At 35.4% G+C, this 15,277-nt stretch overlaps 1 pseudogene; it reads left to right on the top strand.

Annotated features, from left to right (window-relative positions):
• The first annotated feature begins 374 nt into the window (after window positions 1-374).
• LOC106829154 (glycoprotein-N-acetylgalactosamine 3-beta-galactosyltransferase 1-like) lies at window positions 375-1,612 on the top strand (annotated as a pseudogene).
• Window positions 1,613-15,277: the final 13,665 nt, after the last annotated feature.

Raw genomic sequence — 15,277 nt, 5'->3', positions numbered from 1 at the left:
TGGCCGGAACCACCCTCGTGGCTGTCCTGAGGAGCGACGAAGGGCGGATGGTGTCGCCCCCGGAGGGCCGAACCGGGCTGTGACGCGGTCAGTTTCCGGAGAGCCGGTCAGCTGAGTGCCTCCGGCCTCCTGCAGGGGTCTGTCTCCTCCACCTGCTTTCCACCGACAGTGACCGCCCCAAACTGCCGAGGCAGGGTGGTTCTGGAGCTCAGGGTCTTCTCTGAAAATGATGGGGTAGCGGGGTTGTCCTTTTCCAACTGGAATTACTCTTAAGCGGAGGGCGGGAGATAGAAGACAGGAAATAAAGGATAAATGTGGTGTATTTTCATGGTATGTCGACTTTCCTTTTAGATTTTAGGAAATACCTTCTGGAAATGACCTCTAAGGCTTGACTGAGTGTTGTAACTTTCCTGTATGCATCAGCCATCAAAGTTTTCTTATTTCTCAGCTATTTAGTGTTTTGTGGAGAAAGGAGGGTGACATGCAGCCTAATATTCTTCATAATGAGCTTCGGTCTAGGCATTCAGATGATAAGGGACAGAATCATCCAGAAGGAGAGGTGTTCTTCACTGCAGATGCCAGCCAGTGTAAAGATGAGAACACAGACATCGCTGAAAAACTCTGTCAGAAAGTTAAAATTCTTTGCGGGGTTATGACGTCGCCTTAAATTCTAAAGAGAAAAGCTAAATGTGTAGGGTTAGGGTTAGGTTTAGGGTTGTGATCAAGTCCAGCATTGTGATCAAGTATTATTTGTGAATTCAGAAGGAAATAAAGACTTCTCTTCTGTGGGATTAAACACCGAAGAAGGCAGCGACCAACTCTCCTGGAAAACTGTGAAAGCTGCTCAGTGCGTTCATGACCATTGTCTAGAAGAGGCGGTTTGGTTATGACAGCAGATGAGGTTACAGGTCATACTAGAGAAGCTGAGATGGCTTCTGGCAAACTACAGGCCTCCAGAACCCTTATACCTTGGGAGAAGATTTAAGTCCTATATAAAGCATGGCTACATGAGTGGAGGAGAAGGATCTGTACCAAGCAAAGAAGACTGGAGGAGATTTATTGATACATTCAAGACAGACAGGTGCACACACAGTTCTTCCATTGAAGACCTAGTGCCAGGGAGGTGCATGGAAATCATAAACATAGATTCAGAGGATTCCAGCGATCCCACTGGAAAAGAAACTTTCCATCCCTTTGGACCAGAACTCCGCTTAATCAAAGGTTATCTTACCAGAATCTTTTGGTACTGGGATTATAACTATTATCCTCCTGAATGGGTCCTGGTTTCTGTTCTGATCTTGCAGTTTGTTTTCTCTATGTTGACTTGACAGTTATACATGTGTTGGAATATTTTGTTTATCCTTTTCATCCATATGGTTATGTATATAGATGTCCACCTGCCTCACCTGAGACTAAAGGAAACAAGTGAAGCATACAAAAATGAAGATCCAAAGGCAAAGTCAGGAAATCCTTGGAGGAAAAACATGAGTGAACAGAGGTGAAGTGTCTGAGTTTACACTGAAGAAGAGCTTCAGCATTTCTGTCGTAGAACACTGGAATCCCAGTAAGGACTTCTTTCTAAGTGGACGTTCCGCATTAGAACTCTTTCATATGTCTGATTCTCAACTAAAGCTTTAAATGAGCTATGCAGTTTGTTAAAAGGTGTTTTGATACAGTAACACACATACATACATATATGCATATTATTTTTTTAAGGTTTTTAAAATGGTGGTGGCCAGGTAGGGTAGAGGAACTAGAGATTCTGTTGCCCGTTCCTGACCACATGTATTATCGTCACTGAGAAACCAAAATAAATTTGCTAAAACTGCACCACACCATTTTGTAACATATATCCAAAGCTAAATAAACCTGTCTTTAAAAAATTTTAGAAAGAAATACTTTTGCTCAGTGTTGTTTGTAAACTCAAGCCATGCATTTGTACTTTCAATGATTGTTTACAATTGACAGTATTTCTTCCAGAAAAAGAATAAAAATGGCACTTGTTCTAAATGTGCATTGATGAAACCACAATTTGAAATAAAAAAGAAAAATCCCCATCAGTGTCTTCCAAGAGTCTACCAGAACATAATTTTACTTTTCTAACACCAAATTACCAGATCTCCATGCTGGAAATCATTCAATTAAACAATTATTTAATAATAATTATTATTATTCACACCAAATTTCCAAGGTCTGTGCTAGATGTTGCACGAGAAACAATAAGACGTGGCTTTTACAGTCAAGTTGTTTATTTTTTGGTTAATATGTATATTTATATGACCGACATGAACAAATCAGAGGACATCTAACTGGCAAAGCATGTGATTCTAGAAGTAAAATGAGAGGCGAGAAAAAGGAATAATCACTGTTGTCAGGAGAACAGACAAAAGACTTTCTAGGGTTGGGGGAAGGCTGCAGTTTGACTCAGACTTCGAGGAGTAGTAGAGGCATGGGCCGGAAGTGGGAAGGAGCTTTCCATGTCAAGTGAGCAGAACAGCTTCCTTACATGTCATCTAGAAGGAATGTTGAAATGAGAATGCAGTTTTGAGAGGACTATAAGACACATCTGACTGAAAATGTCATGTGTTGCTAAACAGTGGGAAGAGGGTACTTCCCCAGGCAAGCTTTCAAATAAGACCCCAGGTCTGGTCAATTCCTTGTTTGCAATCCTGTGGGAAACCACAGAGGACCCACTAAGATGTGTCTGGATCCCTGACTCATTGAAATTGTGAGATATTAAAGATGTGTCATTTTATGCCATAAATTTTATAGTTTTTTATTCCACAGCAGTAAAGCACTAATAAAGGTGAGATGATGGACAAAGGATGTTAGTATTGATGTTCAGCAAAGGAAAATATTACACAAGCAATATTAAGGTGGTGTGCAGGCATGTTAGAGAACAATAAAAGAATACAGAGGACAGTCATACATTTAGTAGCTTGTGGAGTTATTTAGACCTGAAATATTAAATCTCTAATTGTGTTAGAATCCATGGAAAGCAGGCTAGAGCCACTCCTGCTATTACTACTACAACTCATTTATTGAGAACTTCTTTCAGTGCAAGGCACACTTCTAACCTTCTACAGCATATACATAACCTTATGTGTACAAACACAAGTTAAAATTTATAATTACATCATGAGCCAAGTTCTTTTATTGTGTCATTTTACAGGTGATGAATAATAACTGGGTAAAACTAGTGGGTGGTAGATCCAAGCAATGTGATCCTGAAGCCCATGTTCTTAGAGATAAGATGATAAGATGCTCTTATAACAACTTAGGATTCAAAGAGTATAGACAGAGACACAACACCTTGAGAGGAGTGAGGGTGGTGGGCTCCAGGGTTTAATGGTAAGAAAAAAGATTTGCTACTAATATAGACAAAATACTTTGCAGAGTATCTGAATCTGACCCTAAAACACAGGCATATTATAGTGACTTTGGTCATAAAAGAGAAGTTTAGTTATTACTTCCTTGTATGGCAACAGCCACATAATTCTGTTTTAATATTTAAGAATTTCTTTTTTTAGGTTGCAATTTAACTCTAGAGATATGCAAAAGTTGTTCTGAATAGAATTTATATTGCTTATAAGCAAAAATTTTTTGAAAAAGCACATGCATTTGAAAAATATATGTTTTGTGCCGGAATAGATTCTTAGCTGGTTTCATGGTTTCAGATGTCAAAAGCTAAGAAGGACAGGGAATAAATTGATAGCATCATGGCTGCATGATTGCAACATAACTTTTATCCTAATGACAAGTGTACCATAACAATAATAACAGTTTCATAAAGGATGGGACACTTATACCTTCAACGAACCATGTAAGTAGTTATTTATATCGCATCTCTGGCAGAGGATACAATCCAATATTTCATCACAAAAAGCCACTGAGATCTGTTTTAGACTTTGAAAACTTTTTATTTCACTGCACTATTCATTTATCTATTCTTTTCCAAATAATTATTGAGAACCTGCTGGTTATAATACAGATTTTTAAAAGAAGAATATGTATCGGACCAGATCATCCAGAAGCAAATCTGCTCTGTGTTGTGGATTTGTTTGCATTTGTTAAATTGAGATATAACACTATGTCCAGGGACTAAAATGCAAGCCACATCAGGTTCAGGAAATCACTGGATGTGAGAAAGTGAAGAAGTTACAGGGGTCAAGGACGGCTAAGTTTCCCAGCTAGGGGGAAATGGTGACTGCATATATAAACAATATAGGGGAAAAGATGATGGAGTTGCGTGCATGAAATTGATATCCCATAAAGACTACACCCTCATTTAAAGGTAAAAAATGAGCAATTATGCCACTAAGAAAGCAGATAAAATGTACACTTGATTCTTTCAAACCTTAGTGCTTGATTAAAAGGAAAAAATTCTGCTGAAAATTCATAATCACAAATCACCCATCATATCCTTTTGAGGTATAAATTCATGTTATATGTATATTCCAAAAATCCTCAAGGAAATTATTTAATTTATAATAGTCTCAGATTGTTATTATCCTAGGGCATTTTCAGAAGTAAAGGTAAGCCTTTTGGGGAAAAAACCCAAAAAAAGCTCAAACTGAGCTTCAAAGAATTTTCCACAGATAAAGTGGAAAGAAACTGGGGCTCAGAGTGAAGATTACAAAATACCCAGGACTGCATGGTATCATGAGAGGGAGCTGACACACACAACAGAGGGCAGGATCAGACCAACGAAGACTTCAGATTTTGGAGTTCTCAGACACAGAATATAAAATGAGCATGTTGAGTATGTTTTAAAGAAAGCAATGATGAAAACGTCTACAACATTTAAGACATAAACCAATAGGTTTTAAAAATAATGAAAAGAATACTTAGAAATGAAAGTCATATTTGAAAAATTGAAACTCAGTGGATTGGACGTAGATCAAGAGAGGTCCTAAAAGCCGTCAGAATACAGTCCTGAGAGAGAAAGATATGGAACTATGAAAGAAATGCTAAAAATTACATGGAAAATAGAAATGTTCCAATGGATATTAAGTTAATTTTCCACAAGGAAAGAATGGGAATCAAATTAGAAAAGAGGCACTATTCAAAGAAATAATATCTGAGAGCTTTACAGTAAGAAGATGGTAAACTTCAGATCCAGGAAGCATGGAAAATACAAGTAAAGAGAAATCCACACTTAGACATTTCATGCTGAAATGGAAGAACCTCAAAGAAAAAGAAAATAAATTAAAAATATTCATGGAGAAAAGATGGATAACCTACATAGAATAATCAAGCTGACACTTAAATAATTACCAGCATCAATGAAAGCCAGAAAATGGTAAAATAATAATTTTAAGATTCTAAGAGAAAATAACCATCAACTTAAAATTCAAAATTCCAATCAGAAATGAAATTTTAAAATTTTTGATATGTGAAACCCAAAAGCATTAATCACCAACATATTTTCACTAAAGGAATTTCTGAAAGACATTTCAGGAACAAGGAGAATGATTTCAGAATGTAGATTTGACACTAAAAACACTCCTAAAATTTTTTTTTGATTTAACTATACGAATGTATATAAATGAACATTAGTTCTGTATAACAATATATGATGTCACTTTAAAAGTTTGGAATGAAGCAAGCAGTACTTAGGTTGGAGAGGGAGACGAGACTGAGTGGTAAGTTTCTCAGTTAAACAAGGGAAATAACAAAAGTCTGTAGGCAACAGGAATGAGGGGTATGGAAGGGAGCATAGGTGTCAGAGGGACAAGATTTAATCAAAGGACGTCTTTGCACTTATGATCTGAGGAGAGAGGAAGCAATCCCAGAGGACTGACTCCACCAGAAGGAAATGTAAATTCCTGGTGAAGCAATATAAACACTGAAGTCAAAGTGCCGTTCCCATTGGAAGTCCATATGGTCTTTTATGCGTTACAAACATGCGTGGAGGTTAGTTAAGTGAAGGAAACTCTCTACATAGCCATGAAGAATAAAAGTTCTTTACATCCTGGGGCTGCCTGGGCTGCCTCTGCTCCCTCCTCTCATTAACATATCCCTCTTACTCCTTGGTTTGCTCTGGTCTCATTAAAAGTGAAAGAAGCTGTAAGCCTCATGCCACAATGCAAGGTTTTATGTTTGAATGTATTTATTTAAAGAAGTCAGAAGGGAGGAGATTATTATTACTCAGCTTAATTTCACTTTGAAAGGAAAGCTCAAGCATCAGATGCTAATGTGTTCAGTTTCCTAAACAAGTCCCCTTTGAACAGTAAAAACATTTCTTTGTCAAAGCCTTCTATTTTTTTTCTCTCTCCATCAAAGGAATAGAAAAAAAAAGGTTGACTTTCTTTGATTTTTATTTCATACTATATCAATTAGTTATAAAAGCTTTTTAGAGACAATTTCTATTTTCCCAAATATGTTCAAATATGAAACAGTCATGTAATTAATTTATTTTCTGGAAAGATGAGTCTGCAATGTGTATTTATAATAGAGCAGAGGACCACGAATAATAGAATTGGTCGTCTTATTTACACCTACTTGAATTTTCTCCAAATTTTTGCATTCAGTCTTGTCCCTAGTAGCCTTTAGCCAAAGAAACTGTAGAATAACCATTTGTACTTGTTTAATGTCTTATATCCTTTTAAATCTCACGTTGGGACACAACCACTGTAACTTACTTTGTGGCCCTGATCCTTGTGGGTTTATCAGTTGCACTCTCTTGCTAAGAGCCCTTTTAGTCTTACATATCCAGTCATCATTCTCTGTTAGATAACCCTTTCCATTCTTAAAGAGTGCCATATACTGATTTTGTTGCTTTTTACCGCATCTTCACTAGAAGAAATAATCCTACTTCTTTCTCTTATCTATATCATTTTCTAACTCTTTTATAATCATGTTCTTTATGCTTTCTGCCCCTTAATCATGTGTCTTCTGCAAGATATGGCAAGTGCTTCTCTCCAACATCTCGTCTCGATGTTCTTGTCTTGTCTTAAATTGTCCTCTCTATAATTGTATGGTGCCCAAAGTGGATGAAAGGGCTCTCTGACAATTCTGAAAGGGGTAAAAATTTGATACAAAAATTAGGCCTAACCTTAAGTGTCAGTCTGACCATTACTTTGAACATCTGAAACAGGAGTTACATTATAATCTTTTAAACTTTAACATATACTTATGAGAATAGACAGACATATCTGATACTTTAGAATGAAGAAATACATAAAAATATTGGACATTATTCATTCATATGTTCTCTATTTACTTTCTTCAGAGTTTGACAAATAGTATACACATATAACCCCACATTAAATTGCCCTTCCATGATGTTCTCTTGCTCGTTGAAGACTCTTGACATTAACTGAATCACTTTGGATAATGATGCAGAATGTAAAACTCAGGATGGTAAAAGGAATACATTAATCCCCAAAAATCCCTGGACCTCATAATTCTCTCCTTTCCTGAGTCCACCAAAATGTTAATTTAATGAACCTCAGAGCAAATTCAAGAAGAATCATCTTTAGTTTGGCCATTTCCTAATTAGAGTTGAGTCCTGTTGTGAGAATGTCTGTAAGACTGGCCTTTCTGTTTTAGCTTTGTTTTGATACTTTTATACCAAACACATTGGCAATTAAAATCAATGTCAACATTTTTTTTATTGTTAAAAGTTGGCAAAAACATATCTTGATAATGAAAGATAGTTGATTATTTCTTACATAGGATAAAATCTGGATAATTAAACAAACTTCTAGAATCAATATTCTTTTGAACAGAGAATCGACCTCCCCTAAAATACGTTAGAATCTCATTCAACTTTATAACATATATTAATAAGTAAGTTCAATAGTTTTTTGAAATTAAGAATTATCAATTACATTATTTCTAATATTACCCTTGTCACTTTCATGGTTGGTGCTGTACTCCTTTTTTTCTCAATTACCACTCTAATTATCACTGCATAATTTATGAATAATGCTTCAAAAGCCTACATTACTATGGAACTGTTTATTGTATCATTGACTTTACAATAGCTTCCCAGTGTGAAGCATTTCTTACATAGTTCGAATTAAGGCTTTGGGGTTTTTTTAAGCTCCATGGTATTGTTTCTATGTTAATTGGGAGGCCCACCGAATGAAAAGCCACCTGGGTAAAAGCAGAACATACACACAGAGTAGATATAAAGTGACCGGAGATTCAGGAGAGCAGACAAATATGAAGGAAAAGTCAAGGAAGTGGTATGCTAAGTTTAATTATCAATACTTTAGTGACTTCATTGAATCTTTAGTAAACATGAATCTTTTATTGAGCTCGTTTGCTCTCTCTCTTCAGCAGACCACAGCTAATCCTGCACTGTATTTTTAGTTCTCTTTTATCTTCACTCCAATTCCAACTTGACTTTCATTTGATAGTTAACCTCATATGTTGTACAAATAATATGTATTATTTAAGAGTATAACAGATTCATTTATATATACACAGAATTTAATAATTTTTAAAACCTCTGAAAATACATCTGTTTGCTTGAATTTTTTTGTTGTTTTCTAATTTAAACAAAATAACATTTGGAAATCATTTCTCTGAATGAGTTACTAAAGGTATAAAAATTGAAATGCAGTTAAAAAGACTACATTATCTACTAAATTAGCCAAAATTAAAATTGATTATATGTTTATATAAAGAAAATGCTACACATATTGAATGGAGGCACCAGTGCATAGTCACATAATCCTTCCGTGAAAATTAAATACATAACAAGGGCTAAATAGATACCACAAATTGAATCAGATATAAACTCATGAGAATTTATCCTAAGAAAATAATTGATAATAGAATATTAAATGTCAAAAGTGATTCTATTTACTATTATTAATACTAGAAAAATTCTTATATAAAAATAAGGGATTGTTTCAATAGTTTATGGTACAAAAGTTGGTATAATAGCATACTTATATTAAAATAATGAAAATATAAGAAAAATTATTTAAAGTGTTATGATATAATATTAAATTGTAAAATTCTGGGGAATGTTGATAATAGGGAGGCTACACCTGAGTAGGAGTAGAGAGTATAAAGGAAATTGCTGTATCTTATGCTCAATTATGCTGTGAACTGAAAACTTCTCTAAAAAAAAACCTATTAAAATATAAAAAAATTTCAGAATATAAAATTATATGTATATGTAGGGGAGGAAGACATTTCCTCTTCCCAAATGTGGGTTCGTCTGGCCAGAGAACGAATTAAATTCACATGAGACAGAATAGCAAGAGAAAATTAAACAAAGCTTTATGAGGAACCATGGCCCGGGGCATTTCTTCCCGAAGGAAGAAAGGGCACCAAAGAAGTGGGGTGCACAGAGTGGTTATATACCCCCAAACAGGGTATTTCACATGTGATTGAAATGTCCCTCCCACAATAGTCACAAGATTGCCCTGTCAGCACAGCGCCTGATGGACACAGCAGGTAGTGGTCTGCTGTCTCGGTGGGCGTAGCAGGAGGCAAGTCTATTATCTTGAGCTGTGTGGTCACAGGTGAGCTCAGCAATCAGTTCCTAGCCTAAAGAAAGATGCTTAATCCTTAAAGAAATGCCAAAGTTGGGAGGGGGAGGGAAGTCAGCTACAGGAGGTTACCAGACAGGCACAATAAAATGCAGATTTTAAGTCCTTGCCTTTGTTATTGATTAAGAGTTTCTAGAGAGAAGGTCATCTCCTTTCTTCTTCCTGGTACAGAGAGGGAGGCACCTTTTACAGATAGAATTTACCTTACAAATGTAAATGTGTCCTACCGAAGGGCAAGTTCCATTCCTCAGAGCCTCCTTCCCTGTCCCACTTTATCAAAAGCAATCAGCCTCAAATAATCCTGATGCCAAAGACACATATCTTGGGGTGGCCAATTCCAGGTTCCCACAGTATATTTGGGTAGAAAAATGCAAAAAAAATCTGTATATGTTTACAAGTTTTATGTGGAATTAAAAATAAAAATAATTTTGCTAAGTGTGTTAAATTTTTAGAGAATATAAAATTCCTTAATTATCATAAATATTTTTAAACATGCATGAATGATTTGAAATGTAATGTTCAAGGACCTATTGACATCATTGAGAATTTTAATAGATATTGAACTTAAGAAACCAAAGCCCAGTTGGTTTCAGTGACATCTTCCAAAACACTTGCACATCCACATACACACCCCAGTACCCACACTCACCCGCACATCACACCCCCACATACATGCTCATACACCAACACACACCGGGACAAGAGCGAAATTACTGCATATAAATGGAGAAGGCATAAAAAAAATAAGAATATAAATTATTTGTTTACAGGCTTAAGAAAGTATCAAAGTGAGCATTCCAATAGAAGAAATATTTCCAAACAACAATAAAATTCCAAAGATATTGCTTTTAATGGTATTTGCTTTTAGTTAAAAAAATATTTCTATAAGAAAGAAATAAGAAGACATTTCTAGAAAGGAAAGAGGAAGAAACAAAATCTCAAAACACTTATCTCTGAAGTACTAAAACAAAACAAAACAAAGCAAAGCAACAAAACCTTATTTCAAAATCCACATAAGTTACACATAAGGAAAACTAAAGAATGAGTGAATCAATTAATCAATGTATAATTAAGTGAATGAAATAGCAGGCTTCTCTTTCGTTTGATTCACTTTTATTTCCTATTTTATTGAGGGCTACACCACAAACAACAGAAAAATGAACATCATCTTTTCTGCTCTCTGTGAGCTTCCTCCACAGTGCACACGCAGAAGTGCCAGCTAAGCATGTTAAATTCAGTCAGATGTTTTTCCACATGATAGAAATGATGATTCTTTTTCAGCTACACTTTTTACACTTCCAAGGTACTTTTAAAAATAAGTAATTTACTGTTAAATGTCTCAGAGATGGAAAGAAATGAGTTTTTATTTTCTTTTACCAGCCATGCCTACTTGTGTCTACATAGCTTTTGTATCTATAGCTCTGTCTTATGCGTCTGTCCTCAAAAATGTGTCTCTCCATCATACAAGGCAACACATTTTTTTTAACATAAAAGAGTTTTCTTTTAGGGTGTTATGAAAACTAATTTGCAGTGAACTTAGAAACATATTGTCTCAGAAGCAAAACATTTGTATATAAAGCTGGGGATTTTCATGAGTAAGGTCCTGACCATGATGCTATAAAATTAACCAGTTAATTAGCATCATGTTGCCACCTCCAATTTTACACCTTTGGTAATGCCCTCCTGTTCCTCAGCAAGGACCTCTGGGATTCTATAATGCCTGTAAAACATTCTCAACTATTCTGTGACTTTCTCTCCTGTCATTCCTTGGACTCTACAGAGAGGCTTACTTTCTGCCTAGCCACTTGCGAATGAGAACCTACTTTGTCAATCTGCCCAATTTTTCACTCGATGTTGCCACAGATCACTGTCTTTCTCAGTTCAGGCACCACAGCCCCCTGCAATTGTCTTTGCTCCCCTCTCTGACCGAGTTTTGGTAAATAAATTCCTGCCATTAGTGTCCCAGTCTCCTATCTCTTTGGGAAAATCAATTAGACAGGTACTTCCCTTTTTATAGACCCAGAAATTGAGGGATAGTCATACATGTGATCTCATCCCAGAGTCCTCGGTCTTTAGAATCAAGCCACTATGCAGTCTCAAATACTCATTCATTAATTCACTTACTCAATTATTCATGAATTCATGTATTTAAGAAAAAAGAACTGGGCTCATTCTATATGCCTAGAATTGGACGAGATGATGTTTATGCTCCGTTAGCTTTAAAAAACAACATATCAAGTATTTATAAAGCATCCTAATTCAAGCAACACATACTCAATAGCTTATTTTGCTATACTGACCATGATGCTATAAAATTATACTGTATTAAATCAAGTGCATTACCACATTCGATCAGATGGAGCCAATGTTGGAAAGACTATGTGGTCACTACCAAAAAACGTTTACATTTTAGCATCTCAGAGAGCGTTTTCTGACTAATTTATGCACACCTTTTCACTGTAAAATATGGAGAAATATGTAGTTGTATATTCTAATAACATTAATTTTTGAGTTATTAAAAAAATTTAAGAAAAATGATATCTAGCAGTTCCTGTTCAATACTCTCAAGCACTCTTCTTTATGAACGTCTATTCTCAGATCCCTCCATGAAATTTTATATGACTAGTATAACTATTTTGCTCCTTGGAGATTATTTAAAAAATGCTATGAAATGGTTAAATCTCTATTGATAGAAAAGAGCGATTTTTCTTGGCATCAAAGAACAAAGAGAAAAAAGAGAAAGTATAGCATTACTTTTCCATTTCTTCAGCACTCTGGATTGTGTAGAAATTTGATTATTTTAACATCAAATTTAGTGTTGTAATTTCATAAATAAAATTTTCTAATTTTATGAAAATAATTCTTTCCATGACCAAGAATTATGTGCCAGAGAATGACTCTTTTATGATTCTGCACACCTCAGGGCTAGGCAGGTCTTGAAGACTAACTAATCTAACCAATTAGGAATTGCAATTCTGACCATTTCTTACATCAGAAACACTACATCAGCGTGCCACTCTTACTGATGACAATGCAGCCTATCATGCAAAGGTTTGGGGACAGAAGAGAAGTTGGAACTTATTGACTTGAATTACTAAAATGAGGTTCCTCAAATAATCAAACAGATGTAATTTCAAACTTGCTTTTGCTGGCAGATTTTAGTTGAGCTTACAAGGAAATTTTAAACTTGATGTGACCAGTTTTAATGTTTATATTGCCTTTAATGAATTCCTCATTTTTAAACACAAAACTCCATATCACTAATCTACATTCTCAAATGATCATTGAAACAAAGTCACACGAAAAGCAAATCATCAAACAAATAAATATTCAAACAAATACTTATAGACTTATTATAAACCAAAAAGGTGTCTAGCAGCTATCAGATTTAAAATATGTGCTGACTGACTTATGATCATGGAATATAGAACAAAACACAATAGAATTACAAACTGCTGAAGTCCTAGAATTATGGATATAAAATATGTTAAAGACAGAGCTTCTCCAGTTGAAATGGAGATGGTTTGTTTCCTGTATAATTGGGACTGACTTCTCTGAGATGCTTCTGTGGAACCATGAGAATTCAGGGAAAAATTTTACGAAAAAGAAAACTCAAGTAAAAAATATTTTGAGGGCCTGCCTGGTGGTGTAGAGGTTAAGTTCACATGCTCCACTTTGGAGGCCCAAGGTTCAGGGGTTCAGATCCCTGGTGCAGACCTACATACCATTCATCAAGCCATGTTGTGGTGGTGTCCCACTACAAAATAGAGGACAATTGGCACAGATGTTGCCTCTGAGACAATCTACCTCAAGCAAAAAGAGGAAAATTGGCTCAGGGCCAGTCTTCTTCACACACAGGCACAAAAATTTGACCAAGACCCTAATTTATGAGTAGATAGTACTTGAACTTGGGACATGGGACTGCAAAGACAGGCTTTAGTTCACTTTTTATCAATGAGTTTTAAATAATGTTTCATTTTCTAAAATTGGTAACTTAATTTTCTCCCTTTCTTTTGAGACACTGGGGCAACCAATAGAAAACACAGGAACAGTGGGTGAGTGTCTCATCACCCAGAACTTGATAGGGGTGATTTGTTACAATCATTGAAAAGAAAATTACCATACATAGTTTCTTCAATAACATTTCTTTACAACCCAGGAAGAGGCCTTCCGTAAGGTATAAAACGTTAGTGGGCGATTCTAAATATGTAATACCAACAGTCATACCACCATTACCACCAATAGCAACAACAAAATAAATACTTCTACATATGGAGTGTGAGGAAAATTCCTTTATATTCAGAAAAATACTGTTAAAGTGTCTGTGCATTCAGCTGAGAAAAACATGATAATATCTTTATATTTGTTACTGTAACATCCTCGAGTGGTGGTAGTTTCAGTTTACATTTGCTATGAAAAAGCTAAATAAAAATAAATAGTAAGATTCTGTAAAGAATCCCATTTAGCATGAATGTTCAGATTATAAATACTGAACAATGAGTGATTATCGGCATAATGCATCCAGAGAGTCTACTGCCATGTGTCAAAAAGTTGCAAAAATAGCACTTTACTAACAGATGACATAATGATATTCTAATATTTTTTTCATCACAAAACTGCTTGGCTGCAAATGATCTCCACTAGAAGCATCTGGCCATGAGAAGTTATCTTTTCAAATATGTGTGAAATGTTCTAAAAACCACTCAGTTAAAAATAATAGCTCAGAAATGAAATTTTCCTGATATTTTCTAATAAAGCATCCTAGAGATATTCATTTATATGATAATCAATTCCAATAGTTATTAAAACAATCATAAAAGTTCCAAGAAGTAGATTTTGCTGTAATTTTTGTATGCACTGTAAGTAACTGAACACCAAGAATAAAAAACTCACCCAAAAATTAGTTTAATGGAGATTATTAAGTCTATGAATGCACGACAAAGCTAATATTACCTTAGAACTGATTTTAAAAATAAAAAGAGAATGCTTCAAATCGGTGCTAAGGACAAAGTTAATTCAGATTCAATTCCTAACCTTTGATACAATAGTTTAATGCTTCATAGATTTTTTTTTCTAAAGTGGGTTTTTCAAGACTTCCTCCACTTCTTTTAAATACTCCATACTTTTAAAAGCTATGACAAAAGACGTAGCAAAAATTAGACCACAATATATTCTGACTGCAGTGGGAAGATATGATGCTCATTCGTTTATTCATCCAACAAATGCTTATTAAATGCCTGCTATTGCCAAGCAATGTTCCCTGCAGAAATCCTTCCCTTCCGTGAACTTTATGATCTAGTGGAGAAGCAAGTAATAATAAAAATAAGTAAATAGGTAGCATGTTAACTGATAAGTACCAAAAAAGATTAAATATAAGATGCTTAATGAGACTGGAGATGCCTGGGAGAAAGGGAGAACCATGGAAAGCCCCTCAGAGAAGGGAAATTTTCAGTAGAGATGGGGGGAGAGTGAAAAAGTTAGCTATGCAGATCTTAGCAGGAGGAATGCCCTGTGGCTGGGGTGAGGGCCTGCCTGATGTGTTCAAGAAACAGACCAGAGACCTACGTGCAGGACCAGAGAGAACAAAGAAACAAATAGAAGATGGTAGAAGGGTAATGAGAAGCCAGACTATGTAGAGTCTGTTGAGGAAACACTATAGGGAGCAAAGCCAGAAACACAGAAGCAGAGATGACTCAAGGATTTGGTCAAATTATTTTCCATCTGTTTCTTAAACCAGAAAACATCGACTTTTGTGGCTTGAG

Source organism: Equus asinus, chromosome 11 (assembly GCF_041296235.1).
Source record: "Equus asinus isolate D_3611 breed Donkey chromosome 11, EquAss-T2T_v2, whole genome shotgun sequence".
NCBI lineage: Eukaryota > Metazoa > Chordata > Mammalia > Perissodactyla > Equidae > Equus > Equus asinus.
The sequence above is the reverse complement of the archived record's forward strand: the minus strand, read 5'-3'. Positions and strand labels throughout refer to the sequence as shown.